Source organism: Cygnus olor, chromosome 4 (assembly GCF_009769625.2).
Source record: "Cygnus olor isolate bCygOlo1 chromosome 4, bCygOlo1.pri.v2, whole genome shotgun sequence".
NCBI classification, from domain to species: domain Eukaryota; kingdom Metazoa; phylum Chordata; class Aves; order Anseriformes; family Anatidae; genus Cygnus; species Cygnus olor.
This window is the reverse complement of record NC_049172.1, coordinates 22168243-22190994: the sequence shown is the minus strand read 5'-3', so window position 1 is coordinate 22190994 and position 22752 is coordinate 22168243. Positions and strand designations below refer to the sequence as shown.

At 35.4% G+C, this 22752-nt stretch overlaps 1 protein-coding gene across 1 annotated transcript in view; it reads left to right on the top strand.

The window, feature by feature from the left end:
* Window positions 1-22752, top strand: part of TENM3 (teneurin transmembrane protein 3) — a 1331063-nt gene that overhangs the window by 472721 nt on the left and 835590 nt on the right. The window contains 2 exon segments of the mRNA XM_040554455.1: window positions 7078-7188; window positions 20115-20191. The gene's annotated coding sequence lies outside the window, so the exon portion shown is untranslated.

Here is a 22752-nt window from a genome sequence, read left to right as displayed (position 1 = left end):
TATGCCTTGCTAATGTCGGACTGCCCCACCTAAGCTTTCATTCTGCTCACTCCAACCTTCCCCTCACTTCTGTCACTGCCAGGGAGTGCCACCTTTCTTTTTGTGTTTCTTGTCCCCCCCATGCACTAACATGAACAAACAGACCCCACAGCTGTAATGTGGAATCATTTCAGTTGGGAGGAGTGGGGACAAAGCCGTGCCTGCTTCCTGCGCTCATTAAGAAGGTGGCGGCTGGATAGCTGGGCAGATGTGCTGAAATTCACCAGATTGCTTTAGCTTCCTCTGCAACACACTACAATCTTCTATATTTTTTAATGCATATTAGAAATAGTATCTGTGTGTGGGAGTTTTCCTCTACTGATGAGAATCAAGAGGTCAGCTGTGAGGAGAGATTTTTTCAGTGTGAATAAACAAATGCCAAAAAAATCCATTTAATTTCCATTTTAATTGAAATATTTGCTACCTGTTTTAGCCAGTTTTAATCAATCTATGGGTACAAAACATCTTTAATTATTTTTTCTTATTTCCCGTTGCATCTTCTGATTTAAATCTATCCAAAAATAACCTTTATGTTTTCAGTATCCATGAATTCTTAAAATGTATCGTCAACAATATCAGATACGTATTGTGTTGGTGTAAAAAGGCTCAGTGTGTAATAAACATCATAACTCTTTCACGGGAACCACAGGAAAAGAGGGCTGACTGCTACTGTACTTTATAATTTCCAAGCAGGATATAAACTCCAGTCCTGCAGAGTTGTTAAATCTCACTTATCTTGGTTATTATAGGGTATTAGAATAGTAGATGGCACTACATTCAGATATTCCCTGCAGGAAAATTCTCTTATTTCCACTAAAAAGTAAATACTTTGAAATCATAGATAAAAAAATTCTTATTAGGGTATAACATTTTTTTTATAATATCCTCATGTAGTATACTTCTTATTTTGCTAAGAATTTTCATTCATTTACAGTTGCTACTGATATTTTGTGCCTGTTGTCACAGGTGATCTTGTCTGTTTTTTTACCTCTCTCATAAAAACCACCGAACACACAGAGAAGTCAATAGAGAATACAGAAAAAGTCTGAATCTGTAACTTATCCTTGCCTCTTTTTACCTCAGAGTAAATTTAACATTGCATACTAAATTTTACTCTAGACCTCTGCCCTTCAGCTTAATATAACTGAGAATTTTCCAAGTGGGAGAAAACAAAGAAGAATCCTTAATGTAAGCGGGAATCTTCTAGAAACGAACTAGTAGCATTGGAATTAAACAACAACAAAACAAAAAACCCACACAGATATAACTGGAAAATTGAGATAACCAGAACATATAGTTATCTTAAAGTTTGGTGTGTCAGTCAGGACTGCTTCAATATATCTGCTTTTTTTGTGTGTGTGTTTAAAATATTGTGTACAGAAATGTTTGAGCCTGCAGAGTTTACTTGTTTCTCAGAAGAAAGGCTCTGCAGGAGAGAGTTTCTATCCTGTGGAGCTTATAGACTCTGCAGGATTTTTTGCTCAGTGACCTTAGTTTATCCACAACTCATTTATGTGACTGAATCTTATGTCTCCCAGATAAACGAGTTTCAGATCATTAAGGTTGTACTGTCCTTGTTAGTAAGAATATATTATTGGCCAGAGGAATGCCATAATGTCTTTTTCCCAAAACACAAGGAAATAATAATTATGGAATTTGTTTTCAGGTTTGTTTACAACTTGCTTATGAGCTGCTTTCTGTCCTGTCTCAAGAATAAGAATAAATTATGGAGGAGGTCTCCCATCTCTGGACACAATTTTATTTTATTTTTTAATTATTATTCTCTTTGATCTTAAAGAATTTGCAGGCTTTTATGCAGCACAGGGTAAAATTTGATGTCAACCTTACTAAGAAAATAATAAAAGATGCCAGCAATATCTATATCAGTATGCAATTGTAATGATATAGAAATAAAAAACACATATACAAGAGGAGATGTCTTCTATCTAATGTACTGTATGACTGAAGTGTAAAGATACCAGACTGAAAAATATTGAAGAAAATAAATAGAAAACTTTGTGGCATACAAAAAAATAAAATAAAATAAAAATTATTTCCTTTTTAACATCTTTGGCACATAATACAAAGACAGACTGTTAATATTTAAAATCCATGTGCACTCATTTTAATTACAAACATTGTTTAGTAAATTCTAAAGAAGAAATTCTATTGAAACATTCATCGTGTCAAAGATACATTAAGGAATCATCTTTAAAAGAGGTATTCTGATCAATAACTTAATCTTGTAGAATATTATACTGTGGTAATTTCTGAAAATACTGTTTCTATAGAGTGAGATTTCTGATAAGTGTTCATAGTGTAGCACACAGCCTGTATATTCTTTATAGTTTTGCATTTAGTAGTGTGTATCTATTAATATGTAACAGAATTTGTTTTACATCAAGTAATATCCTGTGCAGAGAACATAAATCAGGCTTTGCTTGATTACTCAACATTACATGTGAATTTGAATTCTGTAGTTGTCATTGTCATGATACTAGAATTAAAACAGAGATACTGATTTAGTCCTTATTGTGTTCTAAACTTTGCTTAATTTTCAGTATAGTGAGCAGCAAAGACAGAGATCTGCTTAAATCATCTAAGAGGTTTTTAAATTCACCCATTCTTGTAAAAAAGTTGGAGGAAAAACAATCATATGATGTTTGTGATGATCACATGAAGGCAAAACACATATTCTCTGAGAGTATCTCATTAATACTGACTCCTAACATTTTATGCATATTCTATTTTCCCAAGTCTAGAAGATTGTGTTCGGCATGGGTATTCAAATTTAGTTCTTCAAAGAAATGTTTATATTTAGAATTATATGCATGATAATTAATTTAGTGTACATAAATAACCATTTGCTTCTATCTGTAATGGTCATGCATATCTAGCAGTTGGTTTGCCCCAAAATGCAAGCCTTTGAGAAATATAACATTCTGAGATAAAGAAAAGCAAATGACTCTAAGAGTAAACCACTGTAAACTAAGACTTCATTTTATGCTCCTAGTCTATTCAGATCTCAGGTTTCACTGTGTATTTGAATGCTACAGAAAATCAAATTTCCAGAGGTACGATTGATTACCCTTGACTGAATGATCACTCCATTTTTCATCCACAAACATTTCTTTCTTGACTTGTCCTATTTCATGTCACTCAATCTTCATTTTGAACAGTACTATACAATAGCAATTAGGGCATACGTGCTGCTACTGTATTTTCTAAACTTCTTGTGTATTCACTATGAAAATTCTAATTTCTGGCTTTTCCTCACCTTTTCTTTTCTTTTTCCATCCATTTCTTGTAATGTAGTGTTGCAAATACAATTTAATGTCAATCAGCTTTTGTTATTGTATTGTTTCACTTCTTGTCTTTCAAGAAAAAAAAAAACTGACACTGAATTTAGAGTTGCCAGGAATTGTTCCTCAGTGGTTTGGTGATACAAAACAAGAGCAAGGGGAGGGAAACAGAGTAAGATTTGATAATGGGAGAATAATAGAGTCAGAAAGTGGATTGTCTCTTCGCTTTCTGAGCTCATATATATATATATTTTTTCTCTTTGTCCAAGATTAACATTTTAATGTGTTTTATGTTAGTGCTGTTGCCCAGCAGATGCTTTTCTCTTTTCATTTCCAACTGCCATTTTCAAATTCAAAAAGGTGAACTCCAGTCAAGTGCCAGTCTTTGGTATGCACGTGTTAGTTCATCAGACATGAAATACTTCAAGGCAGCACATCACTTTTCTGCACATTTGTGCCAAAATGTGCTAAGTTTCAAAGGGCAGCCTGGCCAGCTGTCTGTCAGCTTACAGGAGCGCACTGCTCAGCCACAGCACTCAGACACCTGACTACTTACAACAGCACGACAGGCACTGCCCTGCAGACCCAGGACTGTTTCTCTACAACTACCTGAAAGGAAGGTTGTGGGAAGCAGGGGGTCAGCCTCTTCTCACAGATAACTAGTGATAGGACTAGAGGGAATGGCCTCTAGTTGCACCAGGGGAGGTTTAGGTTGGAAATTAGGAGACATTTCTTCTCAGAAAGAGTAGTCAGGCATTGGAACGGGTTGCCCAGGGAGGTGGTGGAGTGACTGTCCCTGAGGGTGTTCAAGGAAAGGTTGGATGTTGTGCTTAGGGACATGGTTTAGTGGGTGATATTGATGCTAGGGAGATGGTTGGACCACATGATCTCAGAGGTCTTTTTCCAACTTTAATGATTCTATGATTCTATGATTGCACTTTAAAGTAAAAGATATGGTTTGTGGTTTACTAAGCCTCCTGCTAAAAACCCTTCAAGCCTGAAGTTAGTGAAAGACTGTTAGGGACTCTTGAGGTCTACAGTCAGCTGTTCCCCCTCAGCTGCAATTATTCCCTCAGCTGCCATTATCCCCATGGCCGCCATTATCCCCCTCAGTGCTGGGGGCCCTGCCAGGTGCCTCCAGCACCACCATTACAGGTGCAGGTAGCGAATACTCACACCTGATTGGCTGAAATCCTCACAGCACCTGGCAAGTGGCTGTGCGTAAGCAGTCAGCCCGTGCTTCTGGAAGGTTCTCCTGGTGGTGCTATTGTCTGGTGAGTGGGGCAGGGACTGGCTGCGTGAGGGAGTGAAGGGTAGCTGGGCTTGTCATATGCTAGGTCACGCCACCGCTGTCCGCTCCATATTCTGCACACAGTCCTGGAACTCTTCATGCGGGTTGGTTTGGTTATGGTATTCCAAGTCTTAGTACACATCCAATATGCTTCATCCCTGCAGACAAGACAAGAGGAAGTTCTAGTGCCTCTCACAAGCTCCACCCTTTTCCTTTGGGAGATAAATGATCGGGGTTAAAATTACACACGTTTTCAAAGAGCTGTAATTGAAAGAAAATTCTTATTTTTTCTTGGCATTTCAACAACTTCTATTTTATGATATGTTGATTCAGCTACCTGGTTCTTCCTGCAGGTTGTGCTTAATCAGCAACATTGGCAAGCCTGTGGGTCTTGCTAAAGTTTATAGTACCACGTAGCTATCTGAGCGGCTTTTAATGTAGATTTAATCAAATTATTACATGATGAAGATTGTTGAAAACATTTCTGGGGTATAAATCTAAAAGTGGTTGATTTGTTTCAAAGAATAAAAGATGCAGCAAAAGTTCTTTTCTGCCATCCCTTCTGTGGCAGTTTCTCTCCAGTTGATTTTTCATGTGAGCCTACAAAGACATACATTATTTAAAAGTTGAAAAAGGTAGGCTTGCTTAGTTAAGTTTGAAGAGAAATCACACATTACAATGTTGTATATGTTAAAAGAGTGGATAGTGTCAATTATGAATAAATGTGGGTTTCATTTAAGTGTGTATACCAGTAAATTGAATAACGGTGATTGTGAGTTTTTATTGTACATGTACAATACATCCTGTATTATGTACAATTTAATAGTCAAATATTCTGTCATTGTTTATAGATGTTTTCAAGAAATGAAAATAAGCATATGTTCATCGTTAACCTGTCAGCAAGCTACCATTCTCTTGCAATAATAATAAAAAGCCAAGTATCTTTTTTTTTTCTCTTTACAGTTAGAGATGATAAAGGTATCTTAAACCCTGTTGTGAGGTTTGGGGCAGTCTCTTAATTTTCTTTGTTTCTATATATTTTTAAATATTTACAGAAGCTAACAAAATAAGATATATTTTACACCTCATATATGTGAGCGTGAATACATACTGCAGGGTCTTCAAGTAAGTCACAAATACATTCTTACAGTGAGCACTCTTGTCTTGCAACTTGAAACCAGAAAGATTTCCCTTTTAGTTTCCATAGAGGAGTTTTTCCAGCTGGCTCTTTCTGTATGCTCAGGGTTTGGCGTATAAAATGTAACATCACAAATACTTCAGCTGGTGCCTGCTTCCCTATCTTACTGAGACAGAATCCTTCAATTTTTACTGTATCTTGCTGTTCATCTACCTTTCCTTCATCCTTGACATACAGTGACTTTGCTAAGGGCTTCTTTTTGGCCTTGTGCTGGCTGGGACAGTTACATCCCATTTTAGCCTATATTGTGGGTGTCTGTGCTGCTTTAGGGTCCCATGGCCAAAATCATCCTGCTAGTGGTTCCAGCTTCAGGCAAGGTGAGAGGAGAACTGAGCTTTCTGTACTAGCACCCACACTAATCTCTTCTGATACCAGAACCAGACACCTGCAGTACTGTATTGATCTTTCAGTCCTTGACAACTCAACTGTAGGAGAACTGTAACTGTAGGAGAAGGAATGTTCCTGATTAGATGCCCACATTCTTTCTCTCTTTCTCTAGATTGTACTGTAAAACCTGGGCTTTCCAGGCCCAGGCAATCTTGACACCATTTCATCTCAGCTGAAGGTGAAGAGAGACCAAATCACGTTGTCATTCATTCTGCGGGTGCTTGGATTATCATGCAAAGACTGCTTTGTCACTGTTGTCTATAGCAGCAGTTGTATTATTGCTACCAGCTTGTTCACATGAGCTGTTCAAAGCAATAATCTGCACTGCTGTGTTCACTTCCATTGCTTCTGGCTGAACTAAGCTTTGCATTTCCTTTTACGTTGAAGACTGAGTTTGCCAATGGCAGAATATAAGATTGTGCCTTCTATTCACTTCTTCATCATGCAACAGTATTTCCTATCTGGGTCAATACTTATTGTTACATCAATTCAATCATCCATGCTGTATACTGGGAATTAAAGGATTTTTTCAATGTCAAAGTAAATACCTTCTCCTCCGTTCTGTATACAGTGATGCTGGCTCTAGGAATAGACCTGCTATGCAGACACCGTACATCAGTGCCTGTGATTCGTGGCTCAGGCATAAGAGAAAGCTAATCTTTGGTTGATAAAGCTTCTTCTAGGACCAGTAGGGAACCTGGACCAAGTTACACAGATGATCAGAAAGGCTTTTCAGAGCCTACTAGAAGTGCCTGTCAGGACAAGTAGGTGTATCCCCCTCAGAGAGGTGCCTGAAGTTTATCACATGTTTATGGATATCCTTCACTGTTTTATTTCCTCTAAAGTTTTTATTCTTATAGGGAGAGTCCCTTTGGAGCTGGTATATGTAGATGCAGTCATCATCCTGTCAAGTAGCAAAGAGAGCATAAGAAGATGAAATACTTGAGTGGGCTCCTTTGACCTTCTTACTGGTATGTGCACATACCATCCCTTGCCACTGTATCTGAGAGCTAAAAATATGCTGCTGTCCCTCAGTAGAAGAATGACAGAATGAGAAGAATTTGATTTTTTTTTTTTTTTTTTTTTTTACCTTATTAATATGTTGTTGGTTTTCTATATGTTTTTTCTCCCTCAGAGTTTACATCCTCCTCCGGTCAACTGTCTCCACTTAAATCTCAAGTCTCTTCTTGTTCCCTCCCAACTGGTTTTATAACTTTAGAAGTAATCTCATACATTGTAATACTACAAGGCATAAGCAAGCTTCCATTACTGTATTGCATACACAACAAATAAGAAGTCTGAGAATAAGGAGTGAGAGTTGAGATTTTTAAAATTGCAAAATGAAGGGCCCATACGAGGTTTTTGTGTTTTGTGAAGATACTGTACTTTAGACTCAGCAGTGAAATATGTGCTATTGATGTAACTATAGACTATGTTGTCTAAATTAAGCAACGTTAAATGCTGTGCGCACAGAGACACAGGTGTGTGTGTACTTTCTCTTTGCGTAGTTCATACATAGCATATGGTTTGTATAGATCCACATGCTCGTACCATGTAGTACTATTATGAGATAAGGAGCTGTAAATTTAAACAAAATTATCTCAGTTCTGAAGTATTTGCTTCAATATGCGGGCTGCATCAGAATGGGGGAGAACACTGTCTCTTAAATCTTTACAGAGGTCAAAACTTCGGTTAAAGGAGACATTTGGACTGAATAGAATTGGAATTGCCAGAAACTCCTAGACTTGATATTATAGTTGGAGAGCAGAAATTTGGATATTGTAGTGGGATATGGAATAATGAGAAGCCATATTAAATCCTTATTGCCTGTCACAGGGAACAATGATTCTTTCCCTTTCACCATTTTTTTTTTTTTTTTTAACCCACAACCTATGGGAAACAGAGCAAAGACTCTGCTTTGTTAAAATTCTCTCTTTAGAGGTATCCAAAACCCAGCAGTTTTCTTTCTTAGTCCTTTGCATCTGATGTGGTCTTTGCACCTCAGGCAGAAGCAGTATCTCTTTCCCATTCCTATTTCTTCTTCATAAATTCTAATTCAATGTTTTAAGTTTTTTTGGTTTTAAACATTTGGGGGTTCTTTTTAAGCTGAAACATATTTTAAGACTTCGACAAAAGTTAGTGCTTTTTCTAGTTAGTTTAGCTACTATTGCTTGTCTGGGAAATAACCCTAAAACTCATCTTTAATTGCACTGGGAATCATTCTCATATTTTGGGAATATTAGGTGAAATAAATGATTTAACTATTTAGATTACCTCAGTAAATATTTCCAGTACTTTCCTCCTTTCTAGACAAAATTAAAATCCCCTTTACAGTCTGCTACAAATGTCTCTGACATTCTATCTAGGTTTCACAAGAGGCTCTAAAATAGAGTATGCAATTCTAAAACAGAATTACATATACAAACCATTTTAGTCGCCTGTATTTTTGAGCTTATAAGTTTTAAATAATGAGTAGTCTCCTAAGCGTATATTTTGTGAAGTGAAATGAAGATAGATCTAACACAATGGGGAAAAAAAAAAAAGTAATTATTATAATTAGCCATATTTTTAGGTTTGTTTTGTTTTTTCTTTTTTTTTTTTTTACAGCTGAAGTGAAGTAACATGCAATTGAAGTGAAATAACTTTGTTGAGATTAATTAATATTAGAAAACTAAGTTGCTATTTGGTAAGAGAGTGGAAAATAATACAGTGTTTCTTTCCGGTGTCTTACATCTACTGTGTTGTGCTTATCACAACTAGTTTGCACTAGACCTGTGATTTCCAGGTCTTCTTTTAATTGTACAGGCTATGTCAGGTATGTATTTAAGGATTATTTTAAGAGACAATCTTTGGGAAGGTTTGTTTTTTTGTTTTTGTTTTTTTTTTTTTCCCATGCAGGTAAAATATCTTGAAACAAGGATACAAAAAGGTGATGCAAACCATATTTACTACCATTCTTAATGAGAGATTTATATTTTAAAAGTAACTTACTGGATGAACGCTTTACTGAAGCATTAAAATGGACTTGATGTAATAACTTAGGTAGTAATTCATTACAACTTAGGCTTTAATTCAAAGTGTTATATAATTATAATGCATATGTATAGGATATTCCTCTTTTTTTTTGAATACATTACTTGCATGTTAATAGTAACGTAAAACTGAATTTAAATTACAATTTTGGTACTGAGATTAATACTTCATATTTTTATTCCCTGTATATCTAAAATGCCTATTTAAAGTAATAATAAATGAAGGGCTTATGTCATTCATATATAAACACATACATAAATGCACAGCTTATGATACAACATGCAAAAACTGATATAAAGCAGTATAATATGGTTGCAAATCAAATAAAATATGTAAATTTAAAAAAATTAGTTCTCTTTTGGTACTTTTATTTTCAGTGTTTTTCTACTACTTAGAATATCAAATTTATGTTAGAACTGGAATTTGTCACAAGATATAATTATTATGTCCTGAATTTCTTCTTTCATTTAGTGATCTTCTCTTGCCATGAAAGATGAATACTTAAATGTATTCTGCTGATACCCCCACCACAATTTTGGTTTTATGTTTGTGAAAAAGAGCTATCTAAAGTACCATAACATTTAAAATGAACAAGCCAGCACAAGGCAGCATTTGAATCAGAGGTGGGTCAGGCAGGACCATGATGCCGATTCAATCTACTTAAAATCTCAGAATTCAGTACTTCTGAGGGTTTATTTGTGCCAGATTTAAATCTGCCCCTTGTACACTCACGAGTTTCTCAACTCAATATTTCAAGCTAAGTTCTATGCTAAGTGTGGACTGGATTCTGTGCTACCATTGTTTCTGGCTTTTGTAATAAAAGATAGACCTGTGAATAAAACATTCAGCATCAGAGCAAATTTTTGTCCTCAATTTAACTGTGTACTATCAATAAATGTACAAAAGAAAATGTCACCTAGAAATCTGGCAAAGCCATTTTGAAAATACTTGTCAGAGTTTTGTGATTTTTAAAGAAGTAAAAAGCAATTGTGGAAGAACTGTATTAAATAAAAATTAGAAAAAAAGCAAAGGTCACTTATGCAGAATAAAAATTTTAAATGACATGGGGAAGGCAAATTAATTATATGCAGTGCTTAGTACCCATGTGTCATGTTTCCTCAGTTAAAACAGTTTGTTTTTCTTACTTTGTTCAAAGATTGTGTGATCTAGTTTTAAAGAAAAAACCAGAGGAGGGGAATTACAGCAAGTATACTGCAGAGATGACAAATGCTGCTGGATCAGTTATGGGCTTTGGTAAGGCTCTGCTGTAGGGAACCTGCAGAGGTATCACAGTCTTTTCCTAATCAGAGGATAGGTCTTATGCTGAAAACATTCTATCACTGAGTGAAAGAAGAAAGGAAGAAAGAAGTGAAAAAGGACATGTTTTAATTTCTGCACAGAACCTGCTTGTAAAAATAAATAAATAAATAAATTTGGATGGACCTAGAAGCATTTGAGGGGCATTCCTTTTCATTGTATATTATTTTAAATTGGATTTACACAGTGCAACTTCCCCTATTTCAGCATATTTTTTATTATTTTCATTGGTTATTTTGGTTATTTTTGTTATTGGTTATTTTTGCAGTCTCTTACCGCAGTTGCACATGTGTAATTAATATTTAGGAAAATACGGTCATGCTAAATTAAAAAAATAAAAATAAAAAATCTGAGGATATGGGCAGGAACTTGCTACAGCTGGAAATAAGTTGGTAAAATACAATTATTTGATTTAATATAGTAAAAGGATAACATTTAATTTCCCTTCCAAATTAAAGATAACTACTTCTGAGCTGTTATTTTAAAATAGTGTTTCTCTTCTGTGTATCAACTCCTGATAAAACAGAACTAGATTCCCCAAAAGACCACTATAAATGGAAATATCGAATATTAAAATGTTCTCAAGAATAAGCTGACAAGTAAGGACTAATACATTTTTTCTTATCTCTACTAAATTGGTTTAAATGGAATAACATGACTACAGAGTTATTTATAATTCTTATTTATAATTCATTTTATCTAGGGTGACGGTTTTTGTGAGAGCTTTTAAGGACATATGCTAAGTTGCAGTTATGAGGAGCAAAAGAAAGTTTACTAGGAATGGTTTAAAAGTCAAGCAGCTTTACCAAATGTTTAATCAGAAACGGAACACAAGTATGTCCATCAGTTCAACCAGTATCATAACCAGACTTTTCTAAAGTCTCACAGAAATCTAATAGCATAATAGGTATCTCAGAGTTGTCAAAATCATATCACAGATTTTCCTCCAAAGGAGGCTCAGAGACAGGTGATGTAGGTTATTAGGGCTGAGGTTTTAGCTGTTCATACTATGCTTAATTCTCTGTCCTGCTGTTTACAAGCAGACTTCAGCCCCCAGCACAGCTGTTAATCACTTACAGAATATAGATAACCGAGGTCTTTACCAGTGTAGAATTGATAGTTGAAGAAGAATTTAAAATCATGACAAACTCGGGTACTACTTGTGTTAGTGACCTCAAGTAAATGAGATAGAAAGGAAGTGAAAAATGGTGGTGGGAATTCAATGAGAAACTGTGATTATGTTGTGCGAGAGCCCAAGAGGCTGTAATATCGCAGTTGAAGCAAACCAGGTTCCTGAAATAAGATGGACATTGCTTTTCTGGAGTCTAGTAAGATAACGGAGCACCTAAAATCCTCAGCATTAGCAGGGTTTGAGCAAAATGATTAAATCTTTCCATCTCCAGGGTAGGTGTGTAATTCTGGAGTTTAAAGAGGTAACTCAGAATGAAGGCTTTAGTACAGTCTCTGAATTGGTTGCAGAGTGGTACGCTTAATGCTTTTGTGGTAGCTTTAGTTTCATCATTAGTGTGGATAAAAATAAGTTCAGTGAAAATAGCAGTAGGAAAATGAATTTACTCAAATGCAAACAAGATAGTAAGCGTGAAACAACTCTTAGCAGAACAATGGAGAAAAATGATTGCAAAATGGATACTGGAAAGGCCATTCGTGTAACTATATTTAGAAAAGTTTAAACTGCTCTTAACTGTTGGAAATACTAGTTTCTTACAGATAACTTGCCCCACAGCCAGCAGCTACGCTATTTTTCTACCCTTACGAAGATATTTTGGTCCCAGTGCTTTTGAAGTTTTCCTTTCTTCATCTGTATGCAGACAAAGATGTTGCTGTGCGCTCACTGGTTCTCCTATGCCAAAGGCAATGCAGAACAAAATATGAAAAGGTCCTGAAGGGCAGAAGTTTCATATTTTGTAAATTTGCTTATGCTTTTCGTGATCTCTCCCATGGATTTTGTCCGTAACTGAGGTAACTGACAGAGTAATTGTGGAAACGAAATTACTTCATGTATGATGGAATCTTGATGGGAATTTTCCAAAGCATTTGCTGGTAGAGAATTAATATTTGTAATTCAGCAAGTGACATTCTTCCATCTGGTCAGTATTAAGCTGGTTCTGTACCCATGACTTTGGGTTGCAGCGTTGCTGAAGATAGATCTGAGATAAGATATGAAGCTGAGGACTTTGTGTCGATCATTCGATTTTCAACCTTGAGGTGAAGGCACGTAGGGAACCAGTGTAATCTGTACAGAATGTTTGTCTGCCCCTGTTCTGTGTGCAGTTGTCTGATGTCTGACCACAGCTGCTAGAAACTTTAACTCACTGAAGATTAAACATGCAACAGAGAAAAAAATGCATTTTGATACCAGCAACTCAAGTTTCAAAAAATAATACAATATACTTGTGTTCCAGTAATTCAAGTTTAAATTTCTTTCTTTATTATTTTTACTTAATCCAAATTGGAGGGTCAAAATGACTAACTGAATGTCTTTAGTGAAAGACAGAAGCTTATCCTAAAGTCACGTTAGACAGCTCCTCCTGTGAAATACTTAGTTTTGCAAACACTGGGGAAACGTGCTGTGGTTTACATTGTCAGTAGTTACAGCTTTCCTAGTCCAAACCTACTAGAAACACCTTTTTAACTTTTGATTTATTTTTTTTAAACCAGGTGTAAGGATTTTTTAAAAAAATCTTCTCCCAAATTATGTGTTTTAAAAAGGGATAAGACTATGTAAAATAGGTATTGTAAAATAGGTATTAACATGTAGCAAGATATTTTGCTGACCTTCAGGTATAAAATATTTTTACAAACTCTGTGTGCTGATATTGTTGGTAAGTTCCAGTTCCTTGCACTAAATCTTCTAGAAATTATCCAAATCCACTGAGGTAAAATCTATTTTGTTTATTCCTCTAGTCCAACCCCTAGAGCCCCTTTTTTATGGACATCTTACCCACTACATTAAGAAGCCCATCCTTGTTGTTTCAGGAGTGCTGTATTTAGGCCATCAACAACTAACGTGGAAATTGTATTTTGTAGCCCTCCAGGGAAATGGAGAGTTGATAAATATCCACCTAGTGCACTTACTTCAAGTGATAAATTAAAACATAAGTAGAAAAACACAGGAGCCACAGAATGATATTGTCAGTCTGAAAATCCACACCGAGTTAAAAATGATAGTTGACAAGAAACCTGATCAACAGACTCATCTTGGGCCTCTTGGGGCCAATTTGGAAATGGAAAAGAGGAGCAGAGAAGATATCTTACATTAAAACAGTGTCTGCTAGCAGTGCTGTATATGGTGTTGGCATTTCCATTAAAAACCAATACCTCCAGGGGGATCTACAGTCTCAGTCAGACCCACAGTGGTGGAATTTCTTTTTACATGTACTTATTTTCTGTTTGTGCTTGGTTGATTTGGTATTTTTGTGTTTGCAAGACAAGAAAAAAAATGCTTTTTTTTTTTTTTGCTTGTTTGTTAATTTGTTTGTGTGTTTTTAAGCTGTAAGAAATCGTTAGACTATAGAGTCCTTTAGGTTTAGGTGTTCTGCTGGTTCAGCAGTAAATTGAAGGGCTGATTTTGCAGACATTTGGTCTTCTGTTTAAATTAACTGGATTTTATATATATATATATTGCTAAATAAAAATTAGACTAATTAGACTGAAATAGATTCAGGATTTCATTGATTCATTTAATATTGTCGCTGTAAAATGTGATTTTTATACAATAACCAGTTAAGAACTGTAACAGGCACGTACCTCTGTGCTGACACTCTGATTCCATATTCAGCAAAATGACTTAACACACCGTGTTAAATTAGGCATCAAAAGTGGCTACTGATTTTTCGTACTTGTGATTTTTGTTATGTCTCAGCTTAAAAAAATACAAAGGTGTATGTTTATGAAATCAGTATGTAGTTACAGAATTCTGTTTTATAAGAAATTATGAAAGAACTGGAAACAAAAAATAAGAAAACTGAAATGTAGCAGGAGATTCACAATGGCTTGATCATTTTACAATATTAAAAATATAATTAGGAATAACATTAATTTCCTATGCTAGCATAGTAGGTTGTGTTTGGTAATATACACATTTAATCTCCTATAGTACATGAGCTTAAGAATAATATACGGCTTTTATATTTTTTCACGTGTGTATATATAAATATATAAACAAGAGAACATCTTTTAGAATTCAATGTCTAAAAATAAGAAGAAAATGCTGTTTGAGCAGTTATGACAATCCAACACAGCAGCAACAGCAGCATCCCAATATAAAGGAATCTCCAATACTCACAGCATAACTTCCTGTGGAGTCTGTCATGAAACCACATGCTGTTACTTGAAAAATACCTTCTACCTTGCTGAAAAGTGGTGAGATGAAGTAGCAATTAGGAATAGCAGGATAGTTTTGTTCACCTGCATGGTTGGACATTTTCATTTTTTTTTTTCCTATGTGAATGCACAGAAAATGATCATAAAACAAGCTGAAGATGGTCCTTTCAGTGTTGATTCTGGTTAGTTTTCAGAGTCCTTTAATAACATTAAGTGTCATTTTCAGTCTTATTTTGGGGGAATATTCTTAGGGTCTTTGTCTTGTTTTTTTTTTTTTTTTTCCATACAAATATTGGAAGGCTGGAATAAATTACATGCAAGCTTTTTTAAACAAAAGCTTGGTGTCTTATAAGTGATCATCCAGGGCAATGTAAACAGTTACTAAGAACAATGTTAACTGTACAAAGAAAGTGGGCGTCTCATCAGCAGTACACCATCTCTGTGCATACTAAAGAAAGAGATACTGTGTGTGGCTCAGAGGAGATTCCTGAGGCTCAGGTCACCCGTTCACCATGCAACACTGGACTGGGAGGTCTCGCTTTATGCATGCCCTGGTTTTATGTTCTTCTGTAAAAGCACATCACTGGTCACTGCTGGAGGCAAGATACTGGCCTGTGTAAACCTTTCTGTGCTACATCCACCTTTATATGTCATAGAATTGTGAAATCTTAATTCAGTTGATTGACAAAATTCAGGTATGAACAGTTCGGGTGGCTCTATTGCTGTGGAATTTGTCCTTTAGGCTTCTCTGTGCCCCTCGATACTGTGCAGTACTGTTTTACATCCCAACTCTTGGTGATTTTATTTAAACTTGTTGGGAACTCTTCCATTGTAAACATAGTTTCATTGTTTTTAAGCTAAGCTTTCCAAAGTACTTAGTTGAGTTAGAATGTTCACCTCAAAAAAATACATTATTAAGGGGTTAAAACTGCTGGCAGATACATGCCTAATTGATTACATGGCAGTTTTTGCTAACATACCAAGTTAGTGGAGTGTTTCCCCTCATTTGTCACAGATCCTATTGATTCCACGTGTCAGAGCTCTCTAAAAGGCTGGTGTTTCTCTCTCATATGTCCACACATCATAAGTCTTTTTTGGCCCATGCCTTTGCACAGATACATTTCATTCATATAACACTACTTCGTATCACACGCGGGTTATTGGATGCTGCATTAACTGAACTTAAACCAGCATTGACATGCACTAAGTTTTGTTAGAAAGCATATCATAGTACTTGAGCTTTTCACAGACAAAGTAAGAAAGAAGTTTGATAAAAATGAGTAAGTTACGGATTTTTTAATAAATGTGCATCTGTCAGTATTGTCTGTTACATATGTGTAGTAAAGAGTAATAAAGAGGAATACACAGACCACAAAATGTATTTTAGCAAATAATTTTCAAAGACTTACTCTTTACAGATACAATATGAATTTTTCAGTTTTTTGCTTTTTTTGTTTTGTTTTTTTCTGAGGTTTTTCATTCATTTTTTGATGTTTTTTCTTCATTTTTTCTTCATTATTCATCACCCATTACTTTCTCAAAGTTAGCATTACTGTTCATTTGTAATGAGTGCACATACAAGTCAAGTAAATAGAATCCCCAGCAGATAAGGTTTTATCTAAAGTGCTGGCAAATCTGTATTACCTATATTAACTATTTACACTATAATTTATATATAATAGATATATCTTGGTTTGGGGCAGGTGGTGGTTAGTTTTGGAGGTCAAGCAAGTTCAAGCTTTGTATTTTTAACATAGGCACAGAGGTCTGGTGGAACATTTTTGTATGCCAGTCCCCAGGTATCTATCCTTTCCAACCGTGTCTGTAATGGCCTGCAAAAACTGGCCACACAATCCCAGTAAAACTTACTATGATCACCTCTGCTCTGTGACTCATTAGAACAAGAACATGAAAGCTTCTGAATAGCTGATTAACAAGCTTCCAATATCAGCATATTAGTGGCCTATTTAAAATTATTCCTTTCCTTATATCCAGCATTTTTTCCTGTATCCCTTTTGGATAATTTTTCCTTTTTGGCCTTTACTCAAACATGTTTAGAGATTCTAGAATGCTTACACTACATTATGTATTTATGATTATATACGTTTGAGTATATATTAGTATGTGTTCGTTTATACACAGAAAATCTGATTTCAAAACACTTATTAATGAGAAGTAGATAAAATAATTCCTGGTCATATTCAGTCTTGATTTGAGGAATTGTTTTCATACTGTTGTGCACTGAAAGAAGCCTGTCTATCAGTGTACATAATAACCACTCGACTTTTTTTTTTCTTTTTTCAGAAGCAGTTTGCTTCTTATTTGCTTCAAGTAAGATAACTCCAAAACAAAAGAGCAGAAAATGAAGTAGCTGCTTGCATACAACTTCAAAAAATAATCATGGCAAAAACTTAAGTTTATTTTGCTAGTCCTTCTGCCTGTAGAAGATTGTTACCTGTGGTAGTTTGGAATTTTATAATTTACACAAGATTTTATGCATTCCCCAGGAGAGAATTTTGGTCTGTCCACAGCACTAGATGAGGAGTCCTTTTACTGCATTTTGCAGCTGAAAAAAATGTCATTGACAGTAGTCCTGAGCAACACTGAGGCTATATGTTTCTGTAGATAGGAGAGTTTGGCAGAGGCATTATATAGAAAGACTGAAGTTTGATTCTAAAACCAGAGAAGATGATGATAGAGATTTTTCTCTGTGACTCCAGTTGTCTATGACAGTAATCTTATCTCAGTGATGAAAGGAGAGCATTTTTTACAAAATGCAGGTGTAGCAAGAACCAACTTAAATGAAGCCCACAGCTATGTAGCATGAGGAATGGAGGGGATAAAAGAACTCTGTAGTCATAATTCCAGAGTCTACATTGACAACAGAAAATATTACACAAATTACTGCTTGTTTGGAACAGCTTGATATATATGTAGACCACCTTGCACAAAAGCCCAACCAAGACGAATATGTACTTGGTAACTTTTGTGAAGACTTAGTCTCCCTGAGTGTAAGGGATTGTTCACTTGAGTGGGGGTGAGCAAGTCAAGAAGTCTGCAGGATCAGTGCCAAATTACAGATTTATTTTAGATCCTTAAAGCGTTTATGCACTTTCTAAGAAGAGCAAGTATATAGTGAAACATTTCTGTAAAAAAAGTAAACATTTTTTTCTCATTTTTGTAACATTTGTATGCTTTACGCAGATATTTTATTACTAATGTATTTAATGACAGTAGGAGTACGTAAAAGTTCAAATATATATGGTACACATATAGCTCCAAACCTTACAGCTGCCTGTGTACAGCATCCTTTTGCATTTTCTTGGCAGATCCTTGATAGTAGTGTTCCAGTTTAGCAGTGTCAGGAACTCTCTTGCCCTAAAGCTGTTCTAGGAATTCTAGGAATTAGGGTTGGAAGGTGTATTGACTAAACAACAGTGGAGGTTACTGCTAAATGGAATTGATGGGAGTGCTTCTGCTGTAATCAGTTTTCACTTTCATCATAGACTTTCCTACCATTAAGTGTGCTGTAAATATTCCAAATTAAATTTATTTTAGCTTTTTGTAGTTTAGACTCGAAAGTGAAATCCCAAATTAGGGAAGTTTTATATATATATGTGTGTATGTATGTGTTAGTGTCTCGTTAAAATGGAATTTTTTAGGAAGAGTTCATTTTTAGTGATATCTGGCTTATATTCTTTTTGTTAAGGACAGAAATCTAGATTAGCTGCGTTAGTAGATGAAGAGCCATCCAATAACAGCTATATTAAACTTCCAGACATCAGATTTTAAGATTATTTTACATCAATGCTATTTTACTAGTATATAGGAAACTCACTTCGTTAGCCAAAATATGGAACATCTCATTTACACAATTGATTCCTTAATTAGTTGTAATGGACTGATGAGGAAACCAACTGTTTGAAAGTAATCCTCAGCATGAATCTCATCGTAGTTGTTGGTGTGGTTTTATCAGCATGAGTTAGCACTGTGACTGAGTTGGGATTTTTTTGTTTTGTTTTGTTTTCAGAGAGAAAAGTGTGTAGTAGATGAAAACTTTCAACTAGAAGAATTTGATTTTTAAGTGGAATAGGTTCGGAGGTAAATTCATTACATTGAACTTAAATGTCATGTGAAAAAGTGAATTCAGTCCTCCTGGAAATTAATGGATTCTGTTTGGAATAACAAATGTCTCATTGTGTCACTTGTTTTCTTGCTTAAGTATTGTCTTTTGATTTTTCAAATATGTTGTGAGATAGGTTTATAACATAATGTAAGGTTAAAGATTCATTTTATATCATTTTAATGTTGCCAAAACCATTTTTAAATCCTGCTTTACTGAGGTTCCATAAGTGAATCATGGATTATTCTGGCTCTTGGAGTAGCCTGTACATACTGAATTATTCTGGAGTAAAGCCAAAGGCCCAGGTATACCATGAAGCTTGTGGAGTTTGTCCCCTTATATGTTGTGTTTATTAGGACCATTGCTCTGTCAATGCTAAATTATGTATTTTAGATTGGTTCACTATGTAGAAGTGTCTAACACATCTGAAAAATTTATACTTTGTTACACCGTTTGGAAAGGAGGTTTGATTAGAGACTGAAGATGTCTGCAGATTTTGGCAGGGACTAGCTGAGGCAATTTTCTTCCATTAAACTAAGAACTAGGTAGAGAAAATACCAAAACAACCTCGGTGGCATGCTATTTTTTTTTAAATGTTTGCTACCAAAACCTTTACAAAGGCTGGTTGGCATTACTCATGATTTGTCACTGTGTAGTTACACGGGGAAAAGATTTTTGGGAACAGTGCATACAGACACACTCTACTAACCCAAGGAGAATTGAATTTGCAACACTTAATATGAAAATACTTTAAGAGGATCATTGATTATTACTGGTGGCAAACAAATTGCGCTCTCCTTCTCTGGATCTTCCCTTCATGTTAGAATCTATTAACCCTTCCTTTACCTCAGAAGTTAGGAATGTTCATTGCCTGGTTAAGATCATTTTGACTTTGGGATACACTACAGATAAGATTCGCTTTGAAAATACATTTCATTTTAAAAAATAACACAGTAATTAAAATGCATCAAAAATGCAGATGTGCAGTATATATATATAAATACCTATTGTGCTTGTACATCTTTGAGACAATTCATTTGCTTTGCTTTTTTGTCTTTTTTTCTTTTTTTTTTTTTCCAGTTCTGCAGTGGAATGCGAAACTTCATATCAGAACCCATTAGTAAATTCATTGTTAATCTCTTGCAATGTTAAAAGAGGTATTCAATTCCATAGATGATATCTGAATAAGTATTTCTCTGAGGAAAGCTTTTAGAATATTAATGGACTTCTATATTGAATTTTCAGGGAGAATACTATGTACTAATACAATATTAGTTCCTGTAAAATCTTAAGAAAACGAGTTTGTACCAACAGGTACATATGCATGACTTTGGAAGTGACAAAACTAACATACAAGCACACAGTAAAATACTTCCCTTAAAGCATCTCAACTGAGTCAACAAATCACTTAGGCATATGTTTTAGTTTTAAACTTAGTGCTAATTTTTAAGCCTGATGGCTAATAGTCATTCAGTGGAACTCAGCAGGACTACTCATGTATGAAAAGTCAAGCATGTGGCAAAGTGTTTTGCTGTGTAAAAGACCCAAGTCCCTAGCAATACCAAATACCTAATGCTTCATATGAACTGTCTGTGAATATCTGCTGAATATTCACAGACAGTTAAAGACAATAGTAAGTCCAAATGATTGCTATTGGATGATGTTTGAAAAAAGTAGTATGAGACAGCAGTGAATGATAGCACAGAGGTGTCAATGCATTCTCAACATGGCAGATCTCTGCACATTCACTGTAGCATTCCTCTGTGTTTGCTGTGAGTTTTACAGATGCAAATCACCATCATACTTGGTGTGCAAGTGTCCACCAGTGATGCAGTATTGAAGGCTGACACGTACTCTGCTATTACATAGCAACAGTCCCTAGTATGTTGCCAAATTTGTTTTTCTAATATTATAATATTGATACAAATGAAAATTACAGGGTTGGCTACTCTTTATAATACCTAATGAAACAAAAATCTGCATGGATTTTTTTTCCAAGGCTTTTTCTTTATAATTATGTAATTACCTTGTAGAAACACAGCATTTGTTATAGCATAATGACTATCATTGTGGTAAGGTGGTATTAGGTATCATAAAATTGAGCAAAACAGTTTTTGTTTAGATTACTATTGTAGAACAGTCATCTTGCTTTTTTCCAAATTACTGGGTACCTCTGTACCAGCATTGTTAAATATTATTGCCATTTTAAGATTAATTTTGCTGTTTTCACCTACTTTGTTATAATTACCAGTTCTTTATTAGTTTGTTCTATGTATTACTATTGCAAACACTTGATTTAAAGTTCCATCTGATCTTTCTGTGGCACCACTCTCATTCTCCACATATGAAAACACTCCTTTGACCATATGAAAATTGTAAATATGATAGCATATTTTAGAAGCCTTGCACTGATGATATCACATAATCAGCAGTAATGCTTTAAACTATGATATTATAGATAACTCGCATACTTAACAATTTGAAAACCTGTATCCTCTACTTATATTCTTCTGACCATATGTCAGTTGAAGATCTTCTTGTTGCAAATACAGTTTTTCATTTCATTAGGAGGCTTGTGCTAGCAAGGCTTCCAGCACACACACAAATTAGTTATAGAAAAAAGTGTAGGGGTGAGAGGGAGGCAATTTAAAAATTGCAAAATCAATCTGGGGCTGTTTTGCAGTATTTAGTGGCTGGTTTTGTAACCCCTTTGTAACCTCTTGAAGAAAGAAGACACTACAATTCACTACCATCTTGAAGCTTAATAAAAGGGATCTTTGTTACTCTTGGAAGACTCCTTTGTCCTAACTTATTGTGGGGGAGATTTATAATTCAAATGAGTATCACTTGTGGTAGGTAATCTCATGAAAACTTGATTGTTGATTTTTTTGAGAAGGATTTGCATAATTTCTTCTGGTATCAACTTGCCTCTATAAATAAACTCAACTGGGCTGCACATAGCAATGTTAGTGATTGATAGTATAAACTAACAGCAAACAGGTATTCAAAATGGTTTGCTAAACCCAGCCTTTACAAAGTAAGCTGTGCAGCTGATAAAACAAACTGTGTTGGGAAATTCTGTTGGTGTGACTGCTTTTGGTCAGGAATCACGAAAAGTATGTGGCGCGTACTTCTCCACTCCTACAGCGAGGGAATGGAGTAGTATTCTGCACAATTTTCTGCCACTGGGGGAAAGGAAGATGGGGTCATCCCTGAAATGTGCCATTGGTGAATGCAGCCGATTGTTTTCCCGTTTTTCACAATACGAGATCAGTAGGATTAAGTAGGGCAACTGCACGGCTCCCTTAAAGTGGAGTGAAAGTAGTCAGTCTGAGAAAATTGCTAATAGCAAATAGAGCAGCTGGGCAGCTTAAAGATCACCCCTTCTTTCAGTCTGTTCTCTGAGCTTCCAGCCTTCTCTGTTGTCCATCTGACAAGAACAAAGTCATTAAATATAAGTATGCCCTTTAAATAACTATGAAGATAAAAGCAGCTTACTTCTCTGCTGTTGCAAACACACACAGCTAAGCTGCAAAGAAGTCATTGGTTTACTTGGAAAATACTTCCTGATGGAAAATTAGCCAGGAGATGTTGAAAGGAAGAAAGCTGCTGCTTCCCTGACATCTACACTAGCTTAGACTCAGCTTTTTGAAATAATTTTAAAATGGTAGGCAAGAATAAAACTGGATGTATGTATAGTCTCCTCTTCCACTGATGA